The 15,471-nt window shown below is 45.8% G+C and overlaps 1 protein-coding gene across 4 annotated transcripts in view; it reads right to left on the reverse strand.

The window, feature by feature from the left end:
- Positions 1-15,471, reverse strand: part of LOC135899040 (uncharacterized) — a 60,043-nt gene that overhangs the window by 12,547 nt on the left and 32,025 nt on the right. For 2 of the 4 annotated variants that reach the window (XR_010563504.2, XR_010563503.2), the window contains exon 6: positions 13,391-13,603. The exons of the other annotated variants lie outside the window; for them this stretch is intronic. The gene's annotated coding sequence lies outside the window, so the exon portion shown is untranslated. Of the gene's footprint in view, positions 1-13,390; positions 13,604-15,471 lie in introns of those variants that run through there. 4 annotated transcript variants of the gene reach the window in all.

Consider the following 15,471-nt stretch of genomic DNA (forward strand, 5'->3'; position numbering starts at 1 on the left):
CTCCTGTGTTTTTTTTTTCAGCTCGCTGCGACCCTGCTACCCATATTTGTAAAGGTGCTACCGCTTAGTGGGAAATCTTATCAGTGGCATCTTCGATACCTTAAATAAATAACACGTGCTCAAATTTCTGAATAAACAACTTTTGCTTTCTTGATACTGGCTTAATCTATACTGGCATACAGACTTTTCGGCCTTAGTACTGTTAGTGCTTGGCCAGAGTCACTTATGCTTGAGAATGAATAATATTATTGGAAGGGACTTGCGGTTGGTCTTGCCGAACAGTTGATACTTACTGGCTGACCACGCAGCTTACGCTCTATGACCTATAAACATAATTACCAGTTTCAACGTCACTAACTGGTTATCAAAAACCCATGCGTGCATTTGTAACCAGCTCATTGCTGAATATACTTAAAATGAGTGTTCGTCATTTACCCTTATACAATTTTATGGCACGCTGCATGCTTCCTCCCTATGCATCAATCGCTCTGCATGCTGTCTCATCAAGTGTGCTACTCAAGAATCATTGAAAGGTATTGCATTAAAGGCAGAACGTGAAGAAAAACCCTAAAAGCCTTTGTGAAAGAAATCGTTTGTTTTGTTTCGCCAAACGAAGAAGCCTATTTCTATGTTCTATGTATTTCTATGTTCTATGAACATAGAAGCAATTTCTATGTTCTTCACATTTCTTCCAGTATACTTACATAATGTCGCTATCTTAAACAGTGACCAACATGCAGGTGATTCATTTGTGTGTGATAACACATGTCACTGGAATAATAATTTTTATTCCACGAAACCTTCAGATTCGCATATTTTATGTGCACATTAATGTTCATCCCAGACGTCTGTACACTAGTTATGCCAATCAATTTTTTGTTACTTTCAGTCGGCAAAAGTTGTGCTCTGTTCGAAAACGTCGTGTAGCAAGTATGTAACTTTAGAGCTGAAAATGTCTAAATAGTATCCTTTCGCGAGTATTGTTTCTTCATTGTTTTTGTTATTGCTCAATTCTATAGGGCGATGGACTGTTGTATAGTACAGGCAGAATTAGGAATGGATCACGTGCCATTTATGCTGGTAGTTGGCGTGGGCGATCAGGGAATCGCCCCACCCCACAGCACATGTTCGTAGACTAATAAATGTTATTTTAGGTGGAGGAGCTCCGCTTCCTTTCCTATACTGCTCTGGAACTTCGTTCTCAAATGCCACCTTCCGTTATGCTAGATGACAGGATATGCCTGCACTGCCATGCGCACATTGTGGTGGAGCTCTTCACCAGTGTTATACTTTCATCTTCATTGTGATTGACGGCAACGATGTCGAAATATTCTTTGTTTTCCACGAATTTCCGTGCATACAAGTTACATAATTGGACGAAATATTTATGTCCTGGATGTGACCAATCTGTTCTTCCAGACAAATTTAGATGCACTTCCGAACGTGGCTGAAATTCCAGACATCATTCACGAATGTGTTTATACATCCTGGCGTCCGAAAAATATGAGCCGAGCAGCGCCAACGTAGGAAACTAATCAAAAGAAAAGCAATGAAAAGTCCACTAGCATAAAAAAGTGTCATCGACCAGTGCAAACTCGTGAATTCTGCTCAATCAGAAAAAGGAAAGAAAATACCCAAACCGTGACAACTGAGGGCAGTGCCTTTCAGAAGCCTTTGTTCATGAACCGAAACAATGTAGCCGACGTTATTATTCTGTGCCAGCGCTGTGATGAGTTACGGCAGGAGCAATCTACGATGCCGCGTCCTTCAACGCCTGACGTGTCCGTCTTCAGCCTGGCCGTTCGACGCGAACATGAACGGTTCAACCCGTAAATCAAAAAAAAAATTCTTCGTGAAGACGCCAGATGTCTTTTTTTCCTGGTGCACATCATCCAGGACTTAAGCAGTACTTTCCCGTCCAACCTTCAACACAACATTACTGAAGACGAATTAGAGGGAATTAGAGTGCACTTCTGCATGCCCCCAGGAACATCTAGTAGCTCCTCAACATACCTACCCTGCATTAGTTTCAATGCAATGCCAATATGTCGTACAATCTTTCTCGTCTTCTGTATTCTTGTGCCACAATGTGCAAACACCCGATGATGATCTGCCAGCATCTCATTGTCAGATAGAGCTCATTGCTCACTAGGCTCTTCTGTCCTCCGCCAACTCGTAGCCACTGTGGGTGGCCTCACTTAGATCATGTGAGCCCGTGCTGTACACGTGACCACTCGACTTCACACATGCGTCATCTGCCCACGTCAAGTTAAAAAGAAAATTAGGAATCAATCTTCCCAAGACAATAGCATCGCACCCCTCCACAAGTCTTTGTCAGCTGGGAACTTGATAATTTTTTTGGCTTGTTTATCAAAGGGACTGCTATTTTGTTGTGGTTGCCACAATATGTCGTTCACATCCAGCGGAGGCAAGTAATACACGTTTGGACAGGTTGAGAATGGAAAGTCGACAGGCTTCGTCACACAGTAAAACACCCTTCCCGAGTGGTTGTTGTAGTGCACCTGTCGGGGAGTCAGCTCACTTCCAAGAACGAGCAGGGGGCGATGACTCTAACGTGGAGTCCAGGCTAGCTAACTGAATTTCCCGAAAGCGAGGGACAACGTATAGTTACAGACGGTCGTTACAAGGGCTCCCTTCGTGGAATTCGGAGGCCTAGGTGTGAATCGCGGAAGGAATGAAGCGTTAATTTTCAAAACGGGCAGGTTTCATGCGGCTGCACGACACTGTCTCTTCTTTGCAGCGAACATTAGTCTTCAAGGTTTTCACTGAATGCGAAAAGAAAGAAGTCAAATGTGGCTCGATAGAGTGGCGTCGCAGAAAGACGGGCGTGGTTCTGTCTATTGTATTGCAATTCAACACAGCTTGCCCGCGGGCGATACGTGGGGGTGCAGGTCGAAGCTGGTCGAGCCAGGACGGTAGCCACTTTAGGTGCGGCGCGGGCTGAGGGTCTTGCTGCAAGCGGGAAAACTGGCCTGGAACGTGGATTGCAGGCCTATAGAGGATATCGACTGCGCTCCTTCCAAGATCATCCATGATTGTTGTTCGCAGCCCCAGTAGTGCAAGGGTTCGCCTTTCCAACAAGTGACGTCTGTTGAGCGTAATGGTCAATGACGCCTTCAGTTCTCACTGGAAACGCTAGACCATCCCGTTGCTCTGTGGGTGGTAAGCCGTGGTATTATGAAGTTGCCTACCGAGAACTCTCGCCAGAGCAGAAAAAAGTGATCTTTGGAATTGTCGGCCTCGGTCAGTAGTCATTTGCAAAGGACAACAGTACCGTGGCACCCACTTAGCAACAAATACTTCCGCCACTGTTTTGGCCATGATGTCTTGTAGAGATGTCCCCTCAGGCTACCTTGAGTACCAATTGACAAACATGAGGAGCTACCTGAAACCTTGGCAGGGCGGAAGAGGCCTCACGAAGTCTAGATGCATGTGCTCGAAACGGCTCTCTGGTGGCCAAAACTGCTCCATCGCTGAACGCGTGTACAGGATCACTTTCACAGCTTGAGAGACTTGGCAGCTTCTTGTCCCGCCTCGAACATCTTTGTTTATCCCTGGCCAAACGAAGCTGTCTCTGATAAGCATCTGTGCCGCTGTGAGGCCCCGGTGGCTAAGCCCATGCAGTAAATCGAACACTAGCCGCGGAAAATGATTGCGCCCGAACGAGCGAGGAGCTGCTTGCGGTGTGTCGCATGTGACCAATGTTCTTGTGTAGGAAAGTGGTACCTCAGAAAGCTGGAGCGATGAGCTTTTCTCCCGCAATTGTCGCAGCTCGGGGTCGTTTTTCTCGGCCGAGGCTAGAGCTTGAACATCCTCCTGGCCAGCAAGCACAGCAACGATCCGGGATAGTGCGTCAGCTGGCTGATTTTCTTTCCCAGAGATATGGCGGATGGCACTAGATAATTAGGATATATAGGTACTTCGCCGAAGCTCAGGTTCACAGCACAAAGAACTGTTGTTTTTTGAAAACGGAGTATAATGGCTTGGGGTCAGTCAGAAAGTAAAAGCTATAGCTTTCAAGAAAAAAACGGAAATGCTTGACAGCACTACAGATGACTCCACTACAAGTTCTGTGTAAAACACACTGTGCTGTTGGGGGCGAAAATAAACTTCAACTTCGCAACAGCTGCAGAACTCGCTGAATTGATGAAAATTGAAGGGCTTTCTACAATCATAGGGAACTCTGCAAATGGGCGAAGCCGTTCACGCCGTCATCGAGAAAGGTCGCTTGAAACAAATACCGAAGGTGAGCGCAATGCAAGGTTTCTTTTCTCGCGGAAGTTACTACACATTTCGAGATCAGCACTACCCAGCAAACCACTTATCACCTGGTAATGTCCCACTAATAGGGATATGTGACATCATAAATCCCAAGAAAGTTCTGGGATTTATGATGCCACTTACCATCAAGATCGTCCTCTCAGGGAGCTTTACTCTTGGTTCCTCATGATTTTTCTCGTATCCGGCATAGCATAATTAACCTCTTCGTGGACTATAACATTTGGACATATCTAAGCACACTTCATCCGAACTTTGTGCACCCAAAACTATTGTGAGCTGTACTCACGTTGCCTGCATAAGCTTAATTATCACCGTTTAGAGACATGTAATTGCGGTATTTATCACTCTCTGCGCAATTGTAGATATCACGCAATATCGAAGCCAAGCGAATTGCGGGCTCCACCACCCTGTCCACTTATGTATGCCATGACTGCGTGTATTAATTTGTCTAGACATGGTGTTATAAGTCATGTGAAGCGACATAAGTAAGTGGCAAGGTTGGTGGAGTCAGTACATCGGTTGCGGTTGATGTTTCGAGTCATCTCCAAATCCACAGGATGCTGTAAATGTCTTTACATACTGTATACCGGCAGCATGTTTGTACCGCCTATAATGTCTGTAGCTGCACAAAATATGTCTCACGCGTACACTGCCCAATATTGTGTATCCAGAGCAAAGACACGTACTTGAAGAAACTACTTCACGTAATGTACGTTTTCTTTCTTTCGACATGTTTAGCAGCTCCACCCACCTCTCTTCGCTCAGTGCCGATTGTAGCTAAGAATTCGCAGCCATTCAAGAAATGCCGCTTATTCAGAAAAGCATGCCGCTTATCTAGGTATCATGGAAGCTGCGGCAGCCCTTGCGTGGTCGTGTATGCCAGTAAAATTACACAGTAAACCTTTCTTCATCATTATATTGTATTTATAATCTGGTGAATAAATCTGTACTACCATTCCTTTTCCTGGCCGTCTCTCGTTAGACAGTTGCTATCATTTCTCAGCAGTCAGACATTCGTACATTCGTCAAAATGCGATCACAGTCGCGTCATCTTCGTCACTCCAGTTTCGTCATGCCGTCGTCATCACACAACCACCATGATTCAGGTTTAGTGATAGTCTCCGTCACGCTATTGTCATCGCTCCATCGAAATGAATGTTTCTTCGTCAATTGTATTGTAAATATATTGCCGTCATTCAGTCGTGATTATGCTGCCCTTGTAAGTCGGTCATCATCAGTCAGTCGCTATCATGCCGACACGTTCAGACGGTCGTCGAAATGCGATCGTGGTCGAGCCGTCATCGTCATGCCGGGTTTCTCATCCTGTCGTCGTCACACCACGATCACGCATGTTTCATGATACAGGATTCGTCACACACTCGTCATCATGACACCTTCGTCTTTCCACCGACGTCAATCTTTCTTCTTCAATGTATTGTAATTATGCTGTCATCATTGAATCGTGGTTATGCTGCCTTTTCATGCCGTCATCGTCAGAGGGTCGCTATCATAGCCACGTTGTCGGACCACCCACCCTGGCTGCTTAGTGGCTTTAGCGTTGGGCTGTTAACTACGAGGTCGCGGGATGAAATCGCACCCACGGCAGCCACATTTTGATGTGAGCAAAATACACAAACACCCGTGTACTTAATTTAGATACACGTTAATGAAACCGAGATGCTCATTTTTACATTGTCAGTTGTCGTCGAAAAGTGATCGTGCTCAAGCCATTAGCGTCACTCCAGCTTCTTCATGTAGTCTTCGTCAAAGGATGTTGATCATATAGCTTTCAACTTCATCTGACAGACTTCAAACTATGGTCTCTGCATACATTGTTCGATTGCTATTAGTATTGCCATCGACACTTATCATGAGATGAGTTCTCCCATTATTTTGTCATTGTTTGCAAGGCGTGCGCCCAGTAAACCACCTCTACATAGGAATTGAGCCCGTAATTACATTATTTTGGTAAAATAAGCATAACCTGGTTTTCTGCACAATAAACATCCATTTCATTGCTTGGCGAATAATAAGACTCATTAGAAAATATTGAACAGCTTATTCTATCTCCTTCGTTTTTAATGATCTCTACCGTTAATTTTAAGAAAATCACTTAACATCAACAACACTTTATTGGCTACCCTTATAGTTAAGAATTAAGAACTGACTGCGGAATACGTCCTGGCGCTCATCGTACCTTTCTATGCGACGCTGAGAGTGCACAACGAAAGCTGGAGCATGCCCCTTCAACGCTCAAAAATGCACTGAATTGTATGGATTTAATCTCGGAAATATACGCACTGGTGCTCAGAGTAGGAACGCATGCAGTCGTCAGGGTGGAGTGTGGCGGCTATATCTTGTCAACATGCGCGTCTGCCAGCCAAGGTGTTTTCTGTGAACACTCTTGAGGAAACCGCAATATGGTCCACGCAGAGTAGAGCCAAATTAACAATGCGAAATTTTTACACCAAGTCAAATCTATTGTACAATTAGATCTGTCATAGAAGTGGCATCGAAAGTTTCGCATGGAGCGTGTAATGCACAAATCATGCGGCCGGCAAAGACGAAACGAGTCTGTGGACCTTAATCTCGTACATCCAAAATAACACGCTGGGAGAAGTGCGCCATGCTCTGGCAGAGGAAAAAATGCCTGATATTAGCATTGCTGAAGTAAACAAGTGGAAATATTAAAACTCGCTAACGCTAGAAGCGCGATCCCGGAAATCTTTGTATCCTTTGGCTTTCCGATTGGTATTCACAAGCCGTTATTCATCGTCTGGTGCACAAATATACCGCAAGCAAAGACGAAGCGATTCTACATATCCTAATCTCCTAAATCCAAAATAACACGCTGGGAGAAGTGCGTCATGGTCTGGCAAAAGCAAAAAATGCCTAATGTTAGCATTGCCATAGTAAACATATAGAAATATTAACACTTGCTAGGGCTAGAAACGAGACGCCAAAATCCTCGGTATCCTGTGGTGCCCCGATTGCTATTCACAAGTCACTATTCAGCATGCTGTGCCCGAATCACACGGCTGGCGAAGGCGAAGCGAGCCTATGAACTTTAATCTTCTCAAAACACGATACCACGCTGGGAGAACTGCGTCATACTCTGGCAGAAGCAAAAAACGCCTGGTTCTGGCAATGCTGAAGTAGACATGTGGAAATATTAACACTTGCTAGGGCTACAAACGAGACGCCAAAATCCTCGGTATCCTGTGGTGCCCCGATTGCTATTCACAAGTCACTATTCAGCGTGCTGTGCCCGAATCACATGGCTGGCGAAGGCGAAGCGAGCCTATGAACTTTAATCTTCTCAAAACACGATACCACGCTGGGAGAACTGCGTCATACTCTGGCAGAAGCAAAAAACGCCTGGTGCTGGCATTGCTGAAGTAGACAAGTGGAAATATTAACACTTGCTAGGGCTACAAACGAGACGCCAAAATCCTCGGTATCCTGTGGTGCCCCAATTGCTATTCACAAGTCACTATTCAGCATGCTGTGCCCGAATCACACGGCTGGCGAAGGCGAAGCGAGCCTATGAACTTTAATCTTCTCAAAACACGATACCACGCTGGGAGAACTGCGTCATACTCTGGCAGAAGCAAAAAACGCCTGGTGCTGGCATTGCTGAAGTAGACAAGTGGAAATATTAACACTTGCTAGGGCTACAAACGAGACGCCAAAATCCTCGGTATCCTGTGGTGCCCCGATTGCTATTCACAAGTCACTATTCAGCGTGCTGTGCCCGAATCACATGGCTGGCGAAGGCGAAGCGAGCCTATGAACTTTAATCTTCTCAAAACACGATACCACGCTGGGAGAACTGCGTCATACTCTGGCAGAAGCAAAAAACGCCTGGTGCTGGCATTGCTGAAGTAGACAAGTGGAAATATTAACACTTGCTAGGGCTACAAACGAGACGCCAAAATCCTCGGTATCCTGTGGTGCCCCGATTGCTATTCACAAGTCACTATTCAGCGTGCTGTGCCCGAATCACACGGCTGGCGAAGGCGAAGCGAGCCTATGAACTTTAATCTTCTCAAAACACGATACCACGCTGGGAGAACTGCGTCATACTCTGGCAGATGCAAATACGACCTCATATTAATCATTGCTAGAGTAAACAAGTGGAATATATTACACTTGCGAACACTGGAAACGTGAGCCCTGAAAATTTGTTACGCTGTGGCTTTCCGATGGCTATTCGCACGCTCTGTTATGGTTTTCTCGGTTTTCTCGAATGGTAAGCAGCTGTAGCTTTATGCATTACCCCAGCTGCAACAGAGTCTTTGGCGAAGAGGTTGCTTGCAGATGTAGAATTATTTGTAGAACTAAGGGCGCGATAGCGCCAGGCATATACGTTACGCATTGCCAAGCTAGTATACTGAAGCTTAGCATTGTTAATACTCAGTTCCAGCAACCCCAATAGCTAATAGATTTTTTTTCTTGCCAACTAATGACTCTAGTTGTGGATTGTTTCAATTATGCTTGATAACGAAAACATTAAGGGTTAGTTGAAGTGATGCAGCTCCATGTTTCTTTTTGCGAAGAACACGGCTAGAAGCGTAACCTTCTGAAAAGGAGAGAAATCTTGAGTTTTGCATGCCCCAGTTATTGACCAGATGGACATATCCACTTTACGCAAATAAGAGACATTTCATGTTATAGTAAATAAGGACAGAGGTTTTGGTTTGTTCTTATGTTGTGCTTACGCATATTCTGTTTAGGCGGCGTCCTCCCTAACCAGCACATTAGAATGAAAACCATACCGTAAACGGGCCTGGAGGAATTTTGCCAAATATAATCGGTTGTGGCTTCTCAGTACGCGAAAATGAGTGATAGCGATGGAGCAGCGGTGCACGCCATGAAGTGCCATGTTTTTTTTTGTTTTTTTTTTACAAAGGGACTTTCAATGGTGGCCGTCTGAACATCCGGAGGCTGTTGACAAGCCATCTCATACGAACTCCAACTGTACGTGATAAAGTATTTGCGTGGAGACCTTGTGCAAATGTAAATGAACTCTGCATGACTTGGTCTACCCTAAAAACCTTTCTGTTGAATTACTGTCGCTGAGAGCCGTAAGTAGAATACCGTTATTTCGTAAATATATGTGATGCTATTAGCGCAATTTGCAAATTTTAAAGGCGTTTGAAGCAGTGGCAGTTACTTCAACACATCAAATAGTGTGATCTAAAGAACTCATGCGTCAGTGTTTCCCCGATCGAACTGCCAAATGTAGCCGAAAAAAGCATGTAGAAGAACATAGATGATACCATAAATTCTGTTTCACGCCGTGTACCATAACTATAAGAATAACTTTTCTACATGAGTAGAGGCTCGCATTCTTTCAGATAAAACTCTGCCTACCGTAGGATATTTTTCGTCATCAATTTGAATAATTACAGTACGTGCGGCAAAGCTACATGACTACTGTACTGACCAGCGCAACAGGACTACTGCGCACAGTGCGTCGTGTTGTCAAATATAAGAAACCCTGTGTCCACGTTTAGAAGTATGCTGAAAAGTGACACCTAATCGATGATTCACCAACCAGACATGAAGGAATTATTCAGACAACTGGCGCACCTGCTCTCTTAGCAAGTACACTAGTGTGAGCACACCTGTCCATAAACATAAACATAAGTATTTAGCCCAAGGTAACTGGAAACAGTGATAACATACTCGCAAAAATTGTACAAGAGCTTCGTCTGACATATGTTAAAGCATTTGTGTAGGACATTCACACTTTTGATTCCGTTTCAATCCACGACTTCATTCAAATTTTTGTACTATGCCGAAGTAAACTCCTCGTACGTGCATAGCTGTCTGGATTCTTTTGGTACTTTTCTCCTCACAGTTTTTTGTAATGAATTTTATCTTGAGGTTGTTGAGTATCGGATTCATGAGTGTGGTCTTCACGCAGATACGGTGTTTCGGCTTTCTATATCTCCTTATTGAAGGAAACTCCCCGCCGAAGCACTCCGTACAGATCACTAACCAGCGAAGCTGCAACGTGCGTCTCCGGTGATTATCACCTGGTTAATCTTGACGGTTTATTAAAGAAGAGTTGGAAAGCTGCCGAATCCTCGGTAGGCAGTTTTCGCTGTCGCTCGACTTCAGGGACCTGTTCTTGTTCCCGGGCTGTAACTTCCGCACTGCGTAGACGAGCTGGTTCCCGGTTTTGGTCACAGCGTTGTTGATCGAAAGCTGCCTGCTGTTCAGGAGCACGTATGACACGTGGCCTACCAACCTCGGAGCCAGGGAGAAGCTGCTGCACGCGCGCTCACCTGCTATGGAGAGCAATGACGTCACTAGTGACGAAGTCAATCACGCGCCTCTCTTTTTTTTTTCGCGCGTGCGCATGGGGTTGCCCCGGAAGAGCTTTTGGAGCACATGCGAAAAACGGACGGACGGACAGACGGACAAATCCGTTAGCCATATACAGCTTTCCTGTAAAAGAATTCATTAACGAGCTGACCCCTTCGCTGTCCTTGGCGAGTTAGGACCTATTCGCCAAGTTTCTTGATCGGCAAAATGTGATACCGAATATGACAAGATATAATTGCCTGAATATTTCTTCATATCTCCAATATTCATTTACCTAGACATATTTAGATACATTTTAGCCAGATTGAGACTTTCTGACATGTCGACATTTAAAGAGACAGCGTCGTCATAGTTGTGCTGCTGCCGGAAATTTAACAGGGCCCGCAAAGTAGAATTCACTTGGTTACCGCTGTATGAGATGTATGTTCGTATGGTTGAGCTCTTTGCCACCAGTTAACTGCGCTCTGCAGGCCACTAACGATTGTTCCTCCGCCCATCTGGCAAAACGCCCAGTCCTACGCTTCCTACAATACCGGACACGAAGTAGCTCTCTGTCGTGGTAATAATTATCTGGTGTAAAATGACAACCGCAAACTTGTAGATCCTCGCAACGATCGAATACTGACAGCCCGAGGTCCTGTTGCCAGTCAACTCGCCTGTAGCATTACTAGCGAGACGATGACGTAGCTTGACAAGTTGCCACTCGCTAAGTTGGAAACCCACGACGCAAAGGTCGATTCGTGGTCCTCGAGAGAAGATACCTCGAGAAGAAAATTGACCGTGCACCACGCCTCTATAAAGAGCATATAGTAACAAAAGCAGACGACACATGCTTTGTGCGGAAGCGTTTGAGTGTACGGATGACATGTGGTTTTGTATTCTCTTTGCGGTACTCCTTTATAGAAACAAATATATCCAACATTCCAGCCATTACGCACAACATCTGTTAACCACAAAATTATATGAAATTATCCATTACACAACTGGGTAGTTAATCGGACAGCTCGCCCAACTGACATCCTGCACGCCAGCCGTTACATTGTAAGGGGCGAGCGGAATCAGAGATTGGTATCAATGCCCATATTTAAAACGTTCTAAATTATTGCACACTTCACGCGAAGCGCTTACTGGCATCACTTAATGATTAGAAGGACCTGCCCTAACGAGTAAGCACAGTTGTATGATATCACCGATGTCGGTAAATTCTCCCTTTAAATATATTTTTTTCCTAGTCGTGGTGATTCCCGCTATCCGAACCTCTTCCTAAGCTTAAAATGTTTCTGTTGTCAATACCATCCCGTCTCATACCCCGCTTGGTATATGATGAGCAAGATTGGTCCACCATGCCGGTTCTCATATAGTGTCTTCTGAAGAACTTGCAGGGTTTTCGAGGCCTTTAAATAGTGGTACTTAATCGAAGATAACGGCTTCTGCTCTTGACTCTTGGCGAGAATGGGTGAATTTGCATAGGCACACTCAACACCAAAATTATATTTGAAAACATGATGGCGGGGCATTTTCATTCCAACACGGTAGCATAACTCTGCAGAGCTGTAGGAATTATTATACGTAGCCTAAAGATGAACGCGTTTTTCTTTTTGCATAACTCTCCGACAAAATTATTGAACGTCCGTGTACAATAGAGCTGAGGACTATGTGGTCACAACAATTCAAAGCTCTTGTCAAAATAAGGTGATCCTTCAGTGTCTGAGATGTCCAACGTGGTCATACATTGGACTCGCACATGCCACCCGAGGCTTCGATGTTTTGCTGCATGAAAACATTCGAATCGAAAAGAGCGCAAGAGTCAGCGGCCCTGTCGCCGGGGCTCTGTGCAGCAAGGTATCGCAAACTAACGTTACCCGCTGTGCTCGAGTTAGCGATCTTAGCAAACCACCGGGATTCGAGCCCATGTATTCGCACCATTCTACATTTGGTAGCTGGGCACGCTAACCATTCAGCTACGACCTCACCCCACCTCTTTCTGTTTATCTGCCTTCCCACGTTTCGTTTTCGTCATAGACGCTTTCAGTGGAACACAAGTGGAGCATTAGGAGCGAACAACACAGCAAGTTTCTGCCTTTATATAGTACGTTGTTAAATTTAAAAAGGCTGGAATATGAGCACCGTTTGATATTCATTGTGATAACGACTGTTCATTGTTCAAAAACAATACGAAAGTATTCGACGTTTGATTTGATTCGCTTATGCCACTGTTCGATTCGTATACGGTGCCAAAAATCACTATTCCCCCACCTCAACTAATATTTGCGTGATATCGCCGTTGAATCATGCCATTTCTCTTGGGAATTTCTATCGTACAAACTGCTTAGTCAAAGGAATTGCGCCTTGGTTTATTGTTGAAAAATACGTGAACCTGGAATGATAGCACTTGGGATAGGAACCTGTTGCCGATGCATGCAATATGTGTAACATTTCATTACTTCTTAGCCGCTTCCTTTTGTAGAAGCTCTTTACGAGCTGCTTCCAACTTCCCGTAAGTACATGTAACCTATGTTTAATGTCATCTCTTTGAACTCGATGTCTTCATTGGCTTCAACCACAATTTTTTAGCCTTCAGAGGCTTCTTCTTACCACCCTATAATTCTGTATGTTGAAAATTTTGATGTTCGATACAGCATAGTGGTGATAATATAAACACTTCTAGGGACACAACATACTCAAAGCTTGCCCGAACGTTTTGTTTGAAATTCCTGTTAGAGTGACTAAACAGTGTTCTGTAGGCATAAAGAATTTAGTACTTCATCTCGATGCTATCATTTATTGGCTTCACTGTGCGTTTACTCGAAAGGTTCGCCCCATTTTATGCAATCCTCCCTTTCGTACTCATATAAATTATATATAGGAGTTTTACAGGTTGCATACAAAACAAACATGCAGTGTCTGTACTTGTACGGTGATTCAAGTGTCGTATTTACAACCCACAATGCGCAGCGAGGCATTTCTGGAAGAGAAAAACAAGTGATTACAACAGTTACGAGAGTTCACCAATAAGGCGGAAACATTGCTTCAAGGTGAGCAACGTTTCCTCATGCGGAATCGAATTCATTCTCGGATAGGAATGAATGCTCAGATTTTCACAACTGTACTGCAACGGGTTAGTGATAGTTAGGGTTAGCACTTGCCAAAAAAATAAGAGCAGTGTTGTTCGACGGGCGAAGCATTCATTGCGATAGCAAATTATTAGACAAGTATACGTAGTAAGGTTAGTCCTTTTATCAGCTGCATAAACTGATGCAAATAATCGCTGATTAGATAAATGAACAATCGCGTTGTCACGCGTGCACAGTGAAACATGAACAAATCTCACTCGATGATCGCGGACACTCGCTGTCAGAAAGCTTGCGTGATGAAGAGCGGCAGCATCGGGGAAGGGATTTCCCTTCATACTGCCTCTCGCTTCAACGCGAACTGGGCGCGCGAGAACGCAGCGTACACGAAGCCATCAGCTTTGTCAGGTTGGCTAGCCTTCGAACCCAGCGCAAGTTGCATGCAATAGAGGACGAGAGCGGTGGTGCCGCAGCTGGAGTAGAAGAGGAGATCACCACTGACGTGCCCCTGTGCCCCCCTTCCTAGCACACTCACACTTCCTCACAGTCCCTTTGAGCGCTTGAGAAGACGGCACGCACCCTCCTGGCCATCCTAGCTCCCTTGCGAGCGCGACAATGCTCCGCCTAATCAAGGCACTGCCCTTCTTGGCTCACCTCAGAAGTTTTCGCTCGCACCTACAGCATACGGCGTGTGCCCGCCATGTTACCGCACTTGGATTTTATGCGGAATATCACAGCGACGACGATGGTGGAAGTTCGCCTGCCGCTTGAAAGGCGGCAGGGCAGTGACGCAGGCGTTGGCTGTGCGATTTAAGTCACCGACGTGCTTCCCTCGCAGCGATTCGTGATAGCGACAAGCAGGCGCAGCGGCAGCACACCCGGCTAAACGCTGTGTTCTTTTGCACGCGGAGCGTTTGGGAGAGCTGCAACCACGACGCGAAAGCGGACATGCAACGTGGTATATCTTTTTTACCGCGACAGCGTTACGGAGCTCCTGTCGCAGAAAAGCCGGTGTCGTCGGTGTCGGCATCGGCGTCCGCGGCGTTGGTCGTGAGCGATAAATCCCGGCAGGCACTTCATGAATAAAAAACAACTTGCAAGATGGGCTGGGTGGGAGTCGAACCAGGGTCTCCGGAGTGTGAGACGGAGGCGCTACCACTCAGCCACGAGTTCGATGCTTCAAAGCGGTACGAGCCGTAGAAAGTTATACAGCGGTGTGTATCGGTAATTATGAACATGTAAGTTACAGAAGTCGCAGTTACACGAGTAGCGAAGTGTGTTTCCGCTACATTTCTTCTGCGCTTTCCGCACACGCAGAGCCATCTTGCGGCAAACACAGAAGACCCCCTCCTCTCAATGTACGGCGTTGCCCCGACAGGTGGCGCGCCACGCGTGCATTGGGGTTGTGCGAGGACCAGTGCGAGGTGCATCGCGGCCCGGACTCCTCTCTCCTGACGACGTTTCGCCTTGCTCCCTCGCGGGTTGCAGAATCAAGTGTCCTTCCTTTCTTCAGATCACTATCTGTCTATCTCTCTGCCCGTGCCGATCACGACGTTTGGCTGGCGTGCATCGTTTCCTCCTCCGGGACACCGAGTTCTTTGGTTCGTTCCGCATGCTCAGGCGCACGTTTCGTTGCCGCGCCTAACGCTGCGTTGCTCGACGCTCACCGCGTCCGATGCGGGGCGCCTAGTAAGTGATCGCTGTGCCGTAGCCTATTGTCTTACACCCCTTGGCGGATCGACGGGAACGCTGTCGCGTTCCA

Source organism: Dermacentor albipictus, chromosome 7, assembly GCF_038994185.2.
Source record: "Dermacentor albipictus isolate Rhodes 1998 colony chromosome 7, USDA_Dalb.pri_finalv2, whole genome shotgun sequence".
Classification (NCBI taxonomy): domain Eukaryota; kingdom Metazoa; phylum Arthropoda; class Arachnida; order Ixodida; family Ixodidae; genus Dermacentor; species Dermacentor albipictus.